Below are 6,831 nucleotides of genomic sequence, written 5' to 3'. Positions count from 1 at the left end.
CACTTACAAATAGAGGTAGAAAATAAAGTGGTTAATTGACAACCAACAAAAACCGTGCGACACAGCTCTTGACAATTCTATGTATATCCAAAGCGGTGATAACAGGTATTAATAATGGATAATCAAATACTTTAAAGTACTATAAACAATAAACTGGTTTTTATTAATAAAGTAACTATGAAACTAAATGCTTCAAGCCAGTATGTTTCAGACAGTAAGTATGTTTTACCAATATCTTGGTACTGCCAATAGCATACATCATTGTTAAGTAAAACTTCATTCCAAGCAAATATCATTGCTTGTTATTATTTTAAAGAGTATCTAAAGTAAAAATTATAAAAATGGTAATCTTTTTAAATGATCTTTTCCATATTATTAACTGTAAATTGCCTCACCTAGAAAAAGTTAAACTGCTTATTCTATCTGAATGTTGGATGATATTACAGCTTACAGGTACATTATAGGACTGTAACACATTAAGGATAGTTTAATCACAGTAAAGATGCAGCAATTGTAGTAAATATTATTTACTTAAAGGATTTTACAGACTGAAGCATAATAAATAAATATAAATCAGTAGTGTCAATTAATCAGAAGAAAAAATAACTCAGTAGTGTCAGTAATCTGAGTAGCCAGATCAGATATGTTCTTTTTGAAAGATTTCATTTTAATTTGGAATCCACCACTTGATGCTGAGACCAGTTTTCTCAACCATTAAAAATAACCTGAAATGCTTAAAGATATGTATACTAGAATCAAATAAATACAAAATAAAGAAATTTCGGCTTTGAAATCTGAATCGAAAGCAGTCTATATATTATTAACTTAATAAGTGAATATGGCAATTGGGTCAATAAGAGATAGGTTTGAGTTGGAACAAAACAACATTAGTTATACATAAAATTGTCTGATACTACACAGGAGCTATACCATCAGAATACATTATACCATACTGAAAAAGAAGTATGTGAGACGGTTAAAGAATAAAAGACTAGGCAATTAATAAGTAATTTGTCCTAGCCCATTAAAAAGTTGAATGCATACCAGGGCACTCAGTAAAACATATAGATTATTATAAATAAACTGAACCTGAACTTTTATGGATGGTAACGATACGAGTTAACATTTCTCTCTATACTCTCTTTATGACAGGAAATCTTGTAATTTCCTGGGAGGTAAGACATTTTATTCTGAGACTAAATTTCAGCACATATTGTATGTTAGACCTTCTCTCACAGAAAATTACATGTACAGTTTATGATGATTTTCTTGATTGATGTTGTGAGTCTATTCTGACCACTTATAAAATAGGAACCAAGATTGTGGAGGATCAGAGGTGAATTCAGTGGGTGTCAACAACATCTTTAACAAGTCAGTAAGTACAACCACAAGTGTTTTACAGTCAACAACTAAGAAAGAGCATTGCTTAGTATTTATTAGTTTTGAACCATTAATTGAATAAACTGACTGATAAAGAACAATTTATATGGTGATTGGAACTTATATTTAAAGATGATGACATCTGGTTATGTTTATATTCATATATATTTATTTGCATTCCATAATGTTACAATAGATGTTGAAGAGGCTTAAAACTAAGTAGGTACCATTATAGGCCCTGTTAGGGCACAGCTAAAGAAGGCAATACTTTAAGGCACCATAAATAAAGAACCATGAGTTAAACTAGGCTCAGGGGTACTTTGTTGTCACTTTGTTTGTATTAAAATTGTTTCTACGGCACCACCTTCAATTCTGCTTTCGTATCCCTCATCAGGGATATAGTTCTGAAGGAGCAGAAAGCTTTTCCACTCACGCTTTACAACTTGTAGAGTTATAATTTGATTAAATGGTATTAACTAAAAAGAAAAGCTTAAATTGAGAAAAGTAGTGATTTTAATGAATTGCTAATTAATAAAACAATACCAGACGAAGAAAATTGAATGAATAAATTAAAGATTTGTACAATTTTTACCTTGATTATCTGTTATTAATTCTTACGAGCCTCTGTATTGAGATGTGAAATGAATTGAAAGATTCATACTAATTCAGTTTGGTTGTATTGTTGAATTATTGAAATAAGACTACATAAATAAACTTTTGATAAGTTCATAGGTTGGAAGGTATGCACTATGTACTGTTTTAGCTGGTTCTATTGTTTGTTGCTGAAAACAAACGACTCGAGGAAGAAAATGGATATTATGTATTTATATATTTTAACCACTACAATAAGGGATTAACAGAAACAATTGTAATGTTGTAACAATTGTAACTTGTAGTGGTCTGATTGAGTTTGATTGTGTTGTTAAATAATAATAATAGAAGACATGTATTGATTTAGTTCAACCATAGGCATTGCTCTAATACAAATAAGAGATGGACAGAGAAAAATGTAATTACTTGTACATTTCTCATTTTATTATGTTGTTAATTATTAAAAACTAGCGACTGGAATGCTAATAAAGAATTGAGTATTGAATAGACAAGATATATTGTACTAGTTGTGAGATAACGAATATAAATAAGAGATGGGCAGAGAAACTGACTAAAGAATTTGTATTAGCTACTTTGATCATATTGATGATTAATGGATACTAAACGAGATAAAATATGTATACATATATATTGTAGTCAGAGATAGAAGATGTAATAAATTGAGAGATTTGTATATTGTTCAGTTTGAGGATATTGACAATTACGAGTCATTTATGATTCTGAATTTAATACACGGAAGGAATTGTGTAAGGAGCCGCTTGTGATAATATTATTAATCAATATTTATAGAGATCTTCATTGACACATACCTACTTAAAAAGCTGTGTATATTTCTCATAGCTCTCAATTCTTCGAAACTAAGTCCTTAAAAAATTTATTGTATATATTGTGCCAATAAAGTGTAATTGTGAAGTATATAAAATAAGACAGGATATTAAGCAATTGTATATTGTATTGAAGATCAATACAAGTGTAGTGACGCAGTTTATGAATCTAAGGCTGGATATTAAGAAATTGTATATTGTATTGTTAATGTACAGTAGTCCAGGTACTGGATAGAAAGAAGTTGTTTACTGTAATGAGAATTATATAAGCAGAAGCAATGTGTAAATACTGATTTGCACTTTGAATTATGATAGTGATAAATTTTAATGTGTTAATAAGGAACATAAGTTCAGAGACTTTGTATAATAGAAGTTTTCTATTGAAATGAGAAATGATATAAGTATTTTGATGCCAATATGGTGATGTTGACTTGTACTGCTTGAATTTGAATGAGGTACACAAATCCAGAGACTGGATACATAGGATTCTTTATTTAATGATTGATGATATAAGTATGTTGTCGTCGATATGTTCATATTGACTTGTAATATTGAAATTTGAATGTATTGATAAAGTATGTGTAAGATAAGAACCGAGACTGGATATAAGGAATTGTTTATTTGATGGGGAACTATATAAATGAATTCATGTCAATATGTTGATTTTGACTTGTATTGCTTGAATTTGAATGTATTGGTAAGGTACCTACACAAGTCCGGAGACTGGATATAGAGAATTGTTTATTTAATGGGGAATGATAAAAGTATATTGATGTCAAAATGTTGATGTTGACTTGTAATCGTTGAATTTGAATGTATTTATAAAGAAATAAATCCAGAGACTGGATATAAAACATGTCGATTATTGAAATAGGAAATGACATAAGTATATAGATGCCAATATGTTGATGTTGACTTGAAATGGTTGAATTTGAATGTATTTATAAAGAATATAGATCCAGAGACTGGATATAAATAAAGTTGATTATTGAAATAGGATATGATATAAGTATATAGACGCCAATATGTTGATGTTTACTTGTAATGGTTGAATTTGAATGTATTTATAAAGAAATAAATCCAAAGACTGGATATAAAACAAGTCGATTATTGAAATAAGAAATTATATAAGTATATAGATATCAATATGTTGATGTTGGCTTGAAATGGTTGAATTGGAATGTATTTATAAAGAATATAAATCCAGAGACTGGATATAAAACAAGTCGATTATTTAAATAGGAAAATATATAAGTATATAGATGCCAATATGTTGATGTTGACTTGTCATGGTTAAATTTGAATGTATTGATAAGGTACATAAGTCGAGAGACTTGATAGAAGGATCTTGATGTCAATTTGTTAACATGACTAGAAGGCGTAGATAGCTCCAAATAGGAGTGAATTCCTCGTTGCAGTCACAGTGATAGTAAGATTAACTTACTCTGTTAAACTTGAATGTTTTGATAAAGTATACAAGTCCAAATACTAGACGTGAAGTTGTTTACCGTAGTAAGAATTTGTACAAGTATATGGTTGCCAATTTGTTAAAATGGCAATGTACACAAGTCACAGTTTGGATTCAAAATGAAATGAAATGAAAATATTCGCAGAAATTGTTTATCGTAGTGAGAGTTTATGCAATTATATTGTTGACGATTTGTTAGCATGGCTGGAAGGCGTGGATGGCTCCAGTTGGAGTGAAGGCCACGATGCAGTCATAGTTAGAGATGGCTGGAAGGCGTGGATGGCTCCAGTTGGAGTGAAGGCCACGATGCAGTCATAGTTAGAGATGGCTGGAAGGCGTGGATGGCTCCAGTTGGAGTGAAGGCCACGATGCAGTCCTAGTTAAAGATACGACTCTGGAAGGTTGGCACGATCGTGAAGCCTTGTTGGTGGACATCCTCTTGGCTTTGCGGTGAGGGGTCAAATGCAGATGTCGTGAGTTGAGATTGGCTGGAAGGCGTGGATGGCTCCAGTTGGAGTGAAGGCCACGATGCAGTCCGTCCTAGTTAAAGATACGACTCTGGAAGGTTGGCACGATCGTGAAGCCTTGTTGGTGGACATCCTCTTGGCTTTGCGGTGAGGGGTCAAATGCAGATGTCGTGAGTTGAGATTGGCTGGAAGGCGTGGATGGCTCCAGTTGGAGTGAAGGCCACGATGCAGTCCGTCCTAGTTAAAGATACGACTCTGGAAGGTTGGCACGATCGTGAAGCCTTGTTGGTGGACATCCTCTTGGCTTTGCGGTGAGGGTCAAATGCAGATGTCGTGAGTTGAGATTGGCTGGAAGGCGTGGATGGCTCCAGTTGGAGTGAAGGCCACGATGCAGTCCGTCCTAGTTAAAGATAAGACTCTGGAAGGTTGGCACGATCGTGAAGCCTTGTTGGTGGACATCCTCTTGGCTTTGCGGTGAGGGTCAAATGCAGATGTCGTGAGTTGAGATTGGCTGGAAGGCGTGGATGGCTCCAGTTGGAGTGAAGGCCACGATGCAGTCCGTCCTAGTTAAAGATACGACTCTGGAAGGTTGGCACGATCGTGAAGCCTTGTTGGTGGACATCCTCTTGGCTTTGCGGTGAGGGGTCAAATGCAGATGTCGTGAGTTGAGATTGGCTGGAAGGCGTGGATGGCTCCAGTTGGAGTGAAGGCCACGATGCAGTCCGTCCTAGTTAAAGATACGACTCTGGAAGGTTGACACGATCGTGAAGCCTTGTTGGTGGACATCCTCTTGGCTTTGCGGTGAGGGGTCAAATGCAGATGTCGTGAGTTGAGATTGGCTGGAAGGCGTGGATGGCTCCAGTTGGAGTGAAGGCCACGATGCAGTCCGTCCTAGTTAAAGATACGACTCTGGAAGGTTGGCACGATCGTGAAGCCTTGTTGGTGGACATCCTCTTGGCTTTGCGGTGAGGGGTCAAATGCAGATGTCGTGAGTTTAGATTGGCTGGAAGGCGTGGATGGCTCCAGTAAGAGTGAAGGCCTCGAGGCAGTCCTAGGAACGCAGCTCTGTAAAGGTGGCACAGTCATGAATTCTTGCTGGCGAATAACCTCTTGACTTTGACCTTTAACTTTGTACCAAGATATAAACCAATTTGTAAATGTGAACACCATGTAGCATTTTAATTGTCACTTTACTCTCATTTGTCTTTGCGATTCTACATGATCTTCGCATGCTTTTACTGTATGTATCAATACATACAAATTGTAATACTATATTATTTTTAAAAAGAGTAACCATGGAGTTTCTTGCCCGTTCTTCTCCATAGGAAGCTACTTTTGGAATGGGCAACTAGAATCAAACTTAGTTATAATTTTGACGTCCATAAGTGCTTGTAAAGGCCTAAATGAAATAAATGATTTGACTTTGAGAAGTTTGAGGACAAACTTAGTGGTCAGAATGGCCGAATGTTAGACTAATATTATCCTGTGTTGTTCTGTATGTTATATTCTCTTTTCATACATTAAGGAACTATACTATATTTACCGAAGTATACTAAATCATTTTAGTTTTATACGGACAACACTATCTCTACTGTGAGGACAACACTAAAAAGAGATTTTGACAGACAGAGCGCGCGCTTTTTAGCATGCGCTTCCTTCGTGGACTGATAAACTATGTTTTCTTACGATTGATATTAAATTGTGTCTTAAAAGTGAATACAAGAAGTTATTGTGATACGAGTTGACGTTTTATTTCTGATTAAGGCTAGGAGATCATACCCTAGCTTATAATATTTACAAAAAAATTAAAACTATTAGGTACAAAATTTTTTGTTTTTGTGGAAAACGACCTAATGGTTTATTTGCTATATTATTGAATAAGGAAAAATATCCACTCAGTTCTACACGAGTATAAAAAAATATTCTTTACTCATATCAAAGAAATAGGTTTCTTTCTAAATGTCTGCTGTTGAACAACTTAATTCATAAACCTAATATTTACTATTTGTCGAGTCGACATACTCGATCATAAAATAAAATAAATAAAAATAAAAATAGCCTTTATTCAGACCTTGTTTAC

The 6,831-nt window shown here is 34.3% G+C and overlaps 1 long non-coding RNA gene across 1 annotated transcript; it reads left to right on the top strand.

Annotated features, from left to right (window-relative positions):
- The first annotated feature begins 1,354 nt into the window (after window positions 1-1,354).
- LOC135118546 (uncharacterized) lies at window positions 1,355-6,488 on the top strand. Its single transcript, XR_010277661.1, has 2 exons — window positions 1,355-4,522; window positions 4,647-6,488. It is a non-coding gene; the product is annotated as an uncharacterized LOC135118546 (long non-coding RNA).
- Window positions 6,489-6,831: the final 343 nt, after the last annotated feature.

This window comes from Helicoverpa armigera, chromosome 23, assembly GCF_030705265.1.
Source record: "Helicoverpa armigera isolate CAAS_96S chromosome 23, ASM3070526v1, whole genome shotgun sequence".
NCBI classification, from domain to species: Eukaryota; Metazoa; Arthropoda; class Insecta; order Lepidoptera; family Noctuidae; genus Helicoverpa; species Helicoverpa armigera.
This window is presented reverse-complemented; position numbering and strand designations above follow the sequence as displayed.